Here is a 12,273-nt window from a genome sequence, read left to right on the forward strand (position 1 = left end):
TTTGTTCCTGTATTATTTTCTTGAATTCTTCCATTTTTTTGTCTGTATTTGCCATGAATTTGTCTATTTTTTCTTCACTTTTGTTTTTTGCTTCAAATCTTGGATAATTCTGAATATTAGAGATTTCAGTTCCCTATCAGTTAGGTCTAGTGCCTTTACTTCCACTTGAAGGTCATCTGTGTTTTATTTTGGATGCCTACTAGAACCATCCTGTCCTGTTTTTGTAAATGTTTTGATACTGTATGCTGTCTTAGGGGCATTCAGTGGTTATTTTCCTCGTTTATTGATTGTAGATTTATTTTGCTTTTTTTTTTTATTTGGTTATGTCTGAGCAGGCAGGCTGTGCATTCTTTGTTGTTGTTTGCTCATCTGTGGGCACAATACTTTTCACCTCCTTCTCCAATGGGCAGGGTCAGTCACTCCAGTATGAGCTGTAGGGGAGTTGCTGGGATAGGTTTTTTGTGGCACATACCAGGGCTAACAGTGCAGACCGGGAATCAGTGCAGGGCAGGTTCCAGTAGGCCATGCCTGTGCTGTTTGGGAATGTGATGTTCAGCACACGGTGCAGGTAGGCAGGAAAGAGGGGGTAGATTGTGATGTGTGGAGCTAAGCTGGGAATGGGAAAGATGAGAGAGAGGAGAGAGGAACAGGAGGCAAAAAAAATACACCTAAACAAAAAAGAATGCTAAGCGAGCTTGCTATTCGAGTGGAGAGACAAGAGACTGAGAAATGGGGAAAAACAAAAGAAAAAGGATAAAAGAAAAAAATTCAATAAATCAAGAAACTGAAAGTGAAGAAAGACAAAAAAGGAGTAAGAAAGAGAAAAAAACTAAATAAGAAACGAAAAAAAACAAAAACAAACAAACAAAAAAAAAAAAAAACAAGAAAAAAGAAATGCCCCAGGTATATCCCTGTGTGTCTACGCAGAGTTAGGGACTGTTTTCCAAGCTGCACAATACTGCCAGGCTAGAAGGGGCTCCCAAGCCAAGAAAAGAAAAAGAAAACAAACAAATGATAACAGAACAAATCAGAGCAAACAAACAAACAAACAAAAAAGCCCCGGGTGTCCCACCAGCACGGTGACACAGGCTGGGAAGCAGTTTCACAGTTGAGCGGTGTTTTGCAACCTTCAGGAAGAAGCAAAGATGGCGCACGAAGCCAGGTATTTAAGAGAAAGGAGGGGGAGGAGGTGAGAGGTAGGGAAGAAATCTCAAGAATCTGAAAAAAGCAACACCAGCAGCCAACAAATGGCACTCAGGGAGCTGGCCAGTGTGGGCGGATGGAATCCAAGCAGCACTGGGGGGAAGCTCGTGCTTCCCGTCCAATAGCTTGTGGCTGCAGGAAGCACAGGAGGCTAAGTGGGGATGAAGAAGGGTGGGGGTTGGGAAAGCCTATATCATGGGTTACCGGTTGTTCTGTCTCCTGCTGGAAGCTCCGTGAAGCCGCTTTCTCACACCTCCTGTTTGCTGATCTCCAATAGGAGTCCAAGATGGCAGATCCCTGCTGTGGTAGCTGATAGGGGACATTTGCATGTATCTCTCCTTGAGCTCTCTTCTCAGTCAGTTTCTTATTCCATTCTGTGCTTGGCTGAGTTGTCTCTTCATTTGATGCTTAGGGTTTCAGGATTGACATGTGATTGTTTGAGTTAGCTTTTCTGATCTTTGCTGTGGAGGGACTGTGTGGTGTTTCTGACTATAGCCCCATGTTGCCCGGAAGTCAAATGTGCGTGTAAACATTTTCATGAGTTTTTACAGTAGTGGTCTCATACAATATTTGTCCTTTTATGATTGATTTATTTCACTCAGCATAATGTTGTCCAATTTCATCCATGTTATGAGACGCTTTACAGATTCATCATTGTTCTTTATCATTGCATAATACTCCATTATGTGTATGTACCATAGTATCCATTCATCTGTTGATGGGCATCTAGGTTATTTCCATCTTTTTGCTATTGTGAACAATGCTGCAATGAACATGGGTGTGCATATGTCTATTTGTGTGACAGCTCTTATTTCTCTAAGATGTATTCCTAGGAGTGGGATTGCCAGATCATATATATTTCTATTTCTAGCTTTCTATGGAAGTGCCATATCATTTTCCAAAATGGTTGTTCATTTTGCATATCCACCACAGTGCATAAGCGTTCCGATCTCTTTGCAGCCTCTCCAACATTTATTACATCCAGTTTTTTTTGATTCATGCCAGTGATGCCAGGATGAGATGGTATCGCATTGTGGTTTTAATTTGCATTTCTCTAATGGCTAGTGATCAAGAGCATTTCCTCATGTGTCTGTTGTCCGCTTGAATGTCTTCTTTGGTGAAGTGTCTGTTCATTTCCTTTGCCAATTTTTAAATTGGATTATTTGTCTTTTTGTGGTAGAGGTGTTGGATTTTCTTGTAGATTTTAGAGATTAGTCTTTTGTCTGATGTGTAATGTCCAAAACTTTTTTCCCAGTCTGTAGGTTTTCTTTTTGCTCTTTTGGTGAAGTCTTTGATGAGCATAAGTGTTTGATTTTTAGAAGATTCCAGTTATCTAGCTTATCTTCTGGAGTTTGTGTGTTGTTGGTTATGGTTTGTATCATCTTAATTAGAGCCTCTAGCATTGATCCTATTTTTTCTTCTATGAACTTTATAGTTTTTGGCTTTATATTTAGGTCGTTGATCCATTTTGAATTTGTTTTTGTATATGGTGCGAGGTATGGTTCCTGTTTCATTTTTTTGAAGATGGACATCCAGTTTTGCCAGCACCATTTATCAAACAGACTGTTCCCCATTTGATGGACTGTGTTTTATTTTGGACTGCTACTGGAACCATCCTGTCCTGTTTTTGTAAATGTTTTGATATTGTCTGCTGTCTTCGGGACACTCAGTATTTATTTTCCCCATTTGTTGATTGTAGATTTGTTTGTTTCATCCTGCTTTTTTGTTTTAGTTGGTTATATCTAAGCAGGCGGGCTGTGCATCCTTTGTTGTTTGCTCATCTGTGGGCACAATACTTTTCGCCTCCTTCTCCAATGTACAGGTCAGTCACTCAGGTATTGTGCAGCAGGGAAGTTCCAGATAAAGGGGAGTTGCTGGGATGGATTGTTTGTGGCCTGTACTAGGGCCAACAGGGTGGGCCAGGAATCAGTGCAGGGCAGGTTTCAGTAGGTTTTGCCTGTGCTGCTTGAGGGTGTGAGGTTCAGTGCATGGTGCAGGTAGGCAGGAAGGAGGGGGGAGATTGTGATGTGTGGAGCTAAGATGGGTATGGGAAAGAGGACAGATGAACAGGAGCCAAAACATATACATTCAGACAAAACAAAGAGTGTTAAGGGAGTTGGCTGTTGGAGTGGAGAGATGATAGACTGATAAATGGAGAAAAACAAAAAGAAAAAGGATAGAATAAAAAAATGAATAATTAAAAATTAGAAAAGAAAATCCCCCATGGATCCCACTGGTGTTTCTGTGAGTACTGGGAAAGTTGCTCCCAGGCTGTGAAGCACAGCCTGGCTAGAAGGAGTAGAGGTGTCACACAGCACTGGGTATTCAGGAGACAAGAAGAGAATGTAAGTATAGAGAGATGAGAAACTGAGAAATGAATAAAGACACAAATGGAAAAAGAGAGAAAAGAAAACAGAAAAAACAAACAAGAAAAAAAGAAATGCTTCCCAGGGATCCCACTGTGCAGCTCGCAGACTGAAGGAGTAGCTCCCAAGCCACGTAGCACTGTCCAGTGAGAAGGCGCTCCCAAGCCAAGAAAAGTAAAAGAAAACAAACCAACAAGGGATCCCACCAGTATGGCTGCACAGGCCGGGAAACAGTTCCACAGTTGAGCAGCATTTCACAGCTTTTCACGAAGAAGCAAAGATGGCACACGGAGCCAGGTATTTGAGAGAAAGGAGGGGGAGTTCATGAGACGTATACAAGAAACCAAAAGAAGTGGCAAAAAGCAATGCCAGCAGCCAACAAATGGCACTCAGGGAGCCAGCCAGTGCAGGCGAGTCGAATCCAAGTGGCAATGGGTGAAGCCAGTGCTTCCCGGCCAAAAGACTGTGGATGCAGGAAGCAAAGGACACTGAGAAGGGGTGAAGAAGGGTGGGGGGTGATGCAAAAGCATATATCTCTGGTTAAGTGTTGTTCTGTCCCCTGCTGGGAGATTCATGAAGCTGCTTTCCTGTACTCCCTATTCACCGATTTCCGACAGGAGTCCAAGATGGCAAATCTGTGATGCGTTAGCTGATAGGGGACCTCTGCATGCATCTCTCCTCACTCTCTGGTCTCTGTCAGTTTCTTATTCCATTCAGTGTTTAGCTGAGTTCTTTATCTCTTAATTTGATGCTTAAGGTTTCAGGATTGTCATTTGTCTCTGTTTGAGTTAGTTTTTCTGATCTTTGCTGTGGAGGGCCGGTGTGGTTCTTCTGTCTATAATGCCATGTTACTCAGAAGTCTCCTGAAATTTTCTTGATTCAGGAGATTGGATTATCAGCTCCTGAAAATTTCCTGATGTGGGAAATTGGATTATTGGCAGGACTGTGGAGAGGAACACACATTCAAAGTGGCACAGTCAGCCACCATCTTTCAGTGGGGCACTGCTGTCTTTTTCCTACTCAGGTCAAAAGCCAACAGAGATTTGGTTGCTATGCAACGTGTACGCTGCCCTTGTTTCCCTGGGCCATGACTGAATTGCTTCAGACTGGTTCAAAGCCCTGCCTCATTTCCATGGGCCATGACTGAACCATTTAGAACTGGTTCAAAGTCCTGGTTTTTCAGTATTGATGAGAATATACCACAATAAAGCAACATCTTAATAACGAAACTGCAGTGAGCTAAACATTGCATCCAAATAATAGTGGAAGAGGATTGTTTCCATTTGAAATGAAATAATATACAGGTAGTAAAATGATTATGAATTAAAAGTCTTATAATGTATCTAAATGATTCAATTTAAAAATATCCTAAGAACATTTATTCTTTTCTTGGTTTGCTTTTAATTGATTACAATAATTTAAAAAGACATGCATGATTGTTATTCTGCTTCTTTGGAAATGTGATCACTAATATTTCTCAATAAGAGGGAATGTCTTGCTGAGGAAAATGTATTGGGGAAGCACATTGAACTGACTTGGATATGGCACTAAAAAAAATCAGATAAAGCTTAGGACCATAGTCTCGTGGGGCAACTCAGCCAATTGGCATAACTCATAAACATAATGTTCTACATTCTAGTTTGATGAGCAGCATCAGAAGTCTTAAAAATTTGTGAGCAGCCGTCTAAGATACAATTATTGGTCTCTACAAGTCTGAAGCAAAAGAGAAAGAAGGAAACCAAAGACTCAAAGAAGAAACTACAGGACATATAATCGACATGAACCATGGTGTCACCTCCCTTGAGACCAGAAGAACTAGATGTTGCCCAGTTACCACTACTGACTGTTCTGATCAGGAACACAATAGATGGTCCTGGATAGAATGAGAGAAAAATGTAAAACAAAACTCAAATTCCTAAAAAAGGCCAGACTTACTGGACCACTAGAGACTAGAGGAACATCCAAGACCATCTCCCTGGGATACCTTTTAAACTTGGAACTCAAACTACTCCCAGTGGTCACCTATCAGCCAGAGTGGCTCATAAAGTAAATAATATCACCCATGAGTACAGTGCTCCTCTAAATAACCATCTAAATGTGACCTAACAGTCAACATTTACCCTAGACCAGAGATGAGAAGGTAAAGGGGGACAAGAAAACTAAACTAATGGAAACAGAACAACCAGAACAGAAATAATGAGAATGCTGACACATTATGAGCAGTGTAACCCATGTCACTGAATAATATGTATAGAAATGGTTAAATGAGAACATAATTTGCTATGTAATTTTTCACCAAAACACAAAAAAATATTAAAAGAAAAATCAGGTTACTATTGATTATATTCATTACTTATATTAACAGTTTTGAATAGTATTAATATATAACTGGCTTTCTAGGAACTAACATGAATGTGTTTGAAGTCACTTTTGCGTTATATTTATTTCCTGAAATAAGTTCTATTTTTTACCATCCCTAATCTGTCTCTTATCCCTACAAAAACAAAAGCTCTGGCACTAAAGATATGTGTACAAGGATGTTTATTATGGCATCATTTTCAGGACAGAAAAACCAGAAACAACCTGAATGTCTATCAATGGGTGAATGATTGAATAAATTATTATACATCTCCACTAAGAAATATGGAACTATTAAAATAAGTTATAGTTCACACACATTATCTCATGAAATATCCAATAAATATTGTCAAATATAAAACATAAATTTCAGCATAATGTGCACAATATATTTGATATATCTCAGGGGTTTCATTTTACATGAATTTGGACATTTTTCTTCTTTTACTTTGATTTGAAATAATTTAAATAATATAGGAGTATCTGATCATTAACAAGTTGGTAAAATTCCTTCAGGAAACCACCTGGACCTGGTATATTTTGTGTTTTTTTAGATACAAGATCTTTTCTTTCTCTATTTTTTTCTATGTAATTGAACTGTTAGATTTTCTGTCTCTATCAAGGTAAATTCTGGTAAGTTGTATTTTTCTAGAAAATTATTCATTTCATCCAGATGTTCAAATTTATTTGCATAGATTGCGCAAATTAGTCTCATCATTTTCAAATTTTTCTGTTTTGGTTATTGTTTTCCTCTTGTCATTTCTAATTTTGTGTATTTGTGACTTCTTACTTTTATGTTAGTTTGAATTACTAGTTTGTTGATAGTTTTCAAGAAAGAATTTTCTTTCACCAAAAAAATGGATATTTTTTGAAACACTAGCTTTTAGATTTATTTGTTCAGTTTTTTAATTCATTAATTTCTCCTCTTCACTAATTTCTGCTACTTTCCTTATTCTTTCTTTTTTGAATGTGTTGTTTAATTTATTTATTTTATTGTAGTATATAATACTTATTAAATATATAGCTGATTCCAAGATTAGGAAAGTGAAAATACAAGATGAGACTAGAGCTTATTGTGGTGCCAGATTGTAAAGAAGTGCTCAAAAAAATGATGGGGTCATCTGGGGTCTTAAAAGCTTATGGGCAGCCATCTAAGATACTCCACTGGTCTCACCCAGTCTGGAACAAGGGAGAATGAAGAAAACCAAAGACACAGGGGAAAGATTAGTCCAAAAGACTAATGGACCACAACCACTACAGCCCCCACCAGACTGAGTCCATCACAACTAGTTGGTGCCTGACTACCACCACTAATTGCTCTGACAGGGATCACAATAGGGGCCCCAGGCAAAGCTGGAGAAAAATGTAGAACAAAATTCTAACTCACAAAAAAGACCAGATTTACTTACCTGACAGAGACTGGAGAAACCCCGAGAGTATGGCCCCCAGACATCCTTTTAGCTCAGTAACGAAGTCACTCCTGAGGTTCACCCTTCAGTCAAAGATTAGACAGGCCTATAAAACAAAACAAGACTAAATGGGCACACCAGCCCAGTGGCAAGGACTAGAAGACAGGAGGGGACAGGAAAGCTGGTAATAGGGATCCCAAGTTCAAGAAGGGAGACTAATGACATATTGTGGGGTTGCTAACCAATGTCACAAAACAATATGTGTACTAATTGTTTAATGAGAAGCTAGTTTGCTCTGTAAATCTTCATCTAAAGTATAATAATAATAAAAGAAAAAATTATAGGGTCACGTCAAAAGGACAGAGGAACCAGTCTGAATGAGCTCCTAATAGCCAAAGCTGAAACATTTGAGCATCAAAACAAATAACAATAGTAATGAATTATAACTCAACTATGAAATAAATATACATGAGCCCTTCATCGTACAAATAAATTATTGAATAAATAAATGAGAGGAAGGGACACATTTTTCTTACAGAAGTAGTCCAAATAATATATGTAGATATGCCCCACCCCCTGCCAGAAGGTGGAACTTAATATCCATCACCTTTAATATGAACTGGACTTAGTGGCTCGCTTCCAAAGAAGAATATAGAAACGGAAATGGTTACTTTGCAGTGAAGAAACCTGGAAAAATCTACCTTAACCAAGTGATCAAGGCTAACATTACCAGCAATAAATCATATTGATAATATGCACTCCCTGATATAATGTGACAAGCGTACTTCACTCCTGTGTTTCTTCGAAAAACCCAAAAATCCAGTCTCACCATGAGAAAAGCATTAGATAAAACCCAAATTAAGAGACATTCTGCAAAATATTTGACAGTATTCTTCAAAAGTTTCATGGTCATGAAAAACAATGAAAGTGAGAAATTGTCCCAGACTGGAGAAGACTAAGGAGACATGATGACTAACTGAAATGCGATGTCCTGAATTCTGAACATTAATGGGAAAACTGAAGAAATATGAATAAAGTCTAGAGTTCATTTAATGGTAATGTACCAATGATAATTTCTTAATTTTGACAAACGTACCATGGTTATGTAAGATGTTAACATTAGGGAAAACTGAGCAAAGAATATATGATATTCTGTATTATCTCTGCAACTTTTCTATAAATCTAAACTAATTTCAAAATGAAATTTTATTTTAAAAATCTACTACCGGTTTCAATGACTTAAGGTGAAATTTTTGAAGTGTCAAATTATAGCTTTATTAAATCTGCCAATGGAGACTCAAAGGTATTGAGCCATAGATTTTTAATTAGGTTGTTTATTTAGTGAGCACTTAGTATATGAAGGGAACCCTGGTGGAGCAGTGGTTAAGAGCTACCGCACGCTACAGCAGCTAGCCAAGAGGTCAAAATTCTAATCCAACAGCCGCTCCTTGGAAACCCTATGGGGCAGTTCTACTCTGTCCTATAGGGTCACTATGAGTCGGAATCAAGTCAAAGGCAAGCAGTTAGTATATGAAGAGCACCGTGCTAGGTTCTGAATTGGAAAATGGCAAAATTCACCAGCCACAATGTTCAAAGCAACTTAACACTCTTAATAGATAAGCCCAGAGTCTGTAAATGGTACTGCCCAGATTTAACTGGGGACAGGGGACTACTTAATGAAAATATAAAGGCTAAATTAACCCTTAGAGACAGATGCTGTACCTAGATCTATAGTGAAATCCAGTACTTATATATATTTTGAATATAATCTTTATCAACTAATTCAAATTACTTAAAGCTTTTTAAATTCTTTGCCAAGGCAAGTACTTCCAGCATAACAGCTCAACGCAACATTCTCATGTAATCATTTGAGTTTACTGCATTTGAATATTCAATTTCAGCCAATCACTATCTAATTATTTCAATATAATCTGTTTTCTATTACTAGGGCTAATGATTTCTCCAGAATTAAACAGTTGGGAAAACATTACAACATGCTTTACTGGGTGCAAAATAGTCCTTTAAGTTTGCATTTTTCAAACCATTTATAGTGGCTTTTGAGTGGACAATGATATTTTTTAAGTGGGTTTCTGCAAGCATTTTTAATAACATAGAGAAAAGAAGAATAGAAGAGGATTTATCAAAAGACATTTAATGCAGTAAGGAAAAATATTGTTTTGTGAAATTTTAACTTAGGGGTGTGTGTGTGTGTGTGTGTGTGTATGTGTCTCAGTCATCTAGTGCCGCTATAACAGAAATGCCAAAAGTGGATGGTTTTAACAAACAGAAGTTTAGTTCCTCACAGTGAAAGTAGACTGAAAGTCCAAAATTAGGGCATCAGCTCCAGGGGAAGGCTTTCTCTCTCTCTTGGCCTTCTCATCAGTGTTCCCCCAGTCTAGGAGCTTCTCGGCACAGGGTTGGTCCAAAGGACACGCTCTGCTCCCAGCACTGCTTTTTTGATGGTATGAGGTCCCCAACTCTCTGCTTGCTTCCCTTTCCTTTTATCTCTTGATATACTCCCTTTACATTGGATCAGGGGCGTGACCTGGGTAAAGGTGGTGTTACAATCCCACCCTAATCCTCTTTAACATAAAATTACAATCACAAAATGGAGGCCAACCACACAATTCCGGGAATCATGGCCCAGCCAAATTGATACCCACGTTTTTGGGGGGACATAATTCAAACCATGACAGTATGTAAATGTGTGGCTGTGTAGGTGTGCAAGTTTGTACACGTGCATGTGCATATTTATGTGTCTGTATACAACACCATGTAAAATATATTTCTTACTATGGATCAAGGCAAAAACATGTTCAGATCTCCTGCTTCAAGGGATTACCACAGGACCAGAGACATTAAGTCTTAAATGAAGAATCTTAATAATAAGCAATGTGAAAGTAAATAAAAAACAATCTTTCTTGGTGTTATGGATAGAATTGTGTCCCCCTGAAAAATGTGTGTCAACTTGGCTAGTCCATGATTCCCAGTATTGTGTGATTGTCTACCATTTTGTCATCTGATGTGATTTTCCCATATCTTGTAAATCTACCCCTATGATGTTAATCCGAGAAACTGGACTATACGAAGACGAACGGGGCATCAGGATTGGAGGAAGACCCGTTAACCACCTGCATTACGCAGATAACACAACCTTCTTTGCTGAAAGTGAAGAGGACTTGAAGCACTTACTGATGAAGATCAAAGACTATAGCCTTCAGTATGGATTACACTTCAACATAAAGAAAATAAAAATCCTCACAACTGACCAATAAACAACATCATGATAAATGGAGAAAAGATTGAGGGTATCAAGGATTTCATTTTACTTGCGTCCGCAATCAACACCCATGGAAGCAACAGTCAAGAAATCAAACAACATATTGCATTGGGCAAATCTGCTGCAAAAGACCTCTTGAAAGTGTTAAAAAGCAAAGATGTCACTTTGAGGACAAAGGTGTGCCTTACTCAAGCCATAGTATTTTCAATCACTTTATACGCATATGAAAGCTGGACAATGAATAAGGAAGATCAAAGAATTATGATGTTAGTAAAAAATATTGAACATACCATGTACTTCCAGAAGAAAGAACAAATCTGTCTTGGAAGAAGTACAGCCAGAATGCTCCTTAGAAGGCAGGATGGCCATACTTCGTCTCATGTATTTTGGACATGTTACAAGACGGACCAGTCCCTAGACAAAGACATCATGCTTGGCAAAATAGAGGGTCAGTGGAAAAGAGGAAGACCCTCAGTGAAATGATTGACACAGTGGCTGCAACAACGGGCTCAAATATAGCAATGATTGTGAGGATGAGGTATGTCTGGGCTATGTTTTGTTCTGTTGCATGTAGGGTTGCTGCTATGAATTGGAACCGGCTTGAAAGTGCCGAATAACAACAACACATTAAAGGAAAAATAAACTGGGAGTAGAAGACCAGTTATAAGGATATTGAATATCTAGATGTGAATTAAAAAGGCCTGGTTTATGTCAGAGGAAGAGACAATTTTGTAAATTTAGAGTATCTGGAGTTTTGCATAAAATATCAAGTTGAGTAAAATAACAAATTTTCTATGATTGTAAATAATGAGATTAATAATTAATTCCTTCTTATATATTTTTGTTGTTGTTGTTCGACGTTCAACCATTTCAAGAGGTAGCATGTGATCAGGAACTGATGGTACTGAAAGAAGAGGCCCAAGGTACACGGAAGGCACTGGCAAAAAACAAGGCTCCAGGAATTGACGTAATACTGGTCGAGATGTTTCAACAAACAGATGCAGAGCTGGAAGTGCTCACTCGTCTATGCCAAGAAATTTGGAAGACAGCTACCTGGCCAACCGACTAGAAGAGATCCATATTTATGCCTATTCCCAAGAAAGGTGATCCAACCGAATGTGGAAACTATCGAACAATATCGTTAATATGACACGCAAGTAAAATTTTGCAGAAGATCATTCAAAAGCAGCTGAAGCAATATGTTGACAGAAAACTGCCAGAAATTCAGGCCGGATTCAGAAGAGGATACGGAACCAGGGATATTATTGCTGATATCAGATGGATCCTGACTGAAAGCAGAGAATACCAGAAAGATGTTTACCTGTGTTTTATTGACTATGCAAAGGCATTTTATTGTGTGGATCATAACAAATAATGGATAACATTGAGAAGAACGGGAATTCCAGAACACTTAATTGTGCTCTTAAGGAACCAGCACACAGATTAAGAGGCAGTTGTTCAAACAGAACAAGGGTATACTGCGTGGTTTAAAGTCAGGAAAGGTGTGGGTCAGGGTTGCATCATTTCACCACACCTATTCAATCTGTATGCTGAGCAAATAATCTGAAAAGCTGGACTCTATGAAAAAGAAAGGAGCATCAGGATTGGAGGAAGACTCATCAACAACCTCCAATATGCAGATGACATAACCTTGCTT

This window comes from Trichechus manatus, unplaced genomic scaffold, assembly GCF_000243295.1.
Source record: "Trichechus manatus latirostris isolate Lorelei unplaced genomic scaffold, TriManLat1.0 scaffold00287, whole genome shotgun sequence".
NCBI lineage: Eukaryota > Metazoa > Chordata > Mammalia > Sirenia > Trichechidae > Trichechus > Trichechus manatus.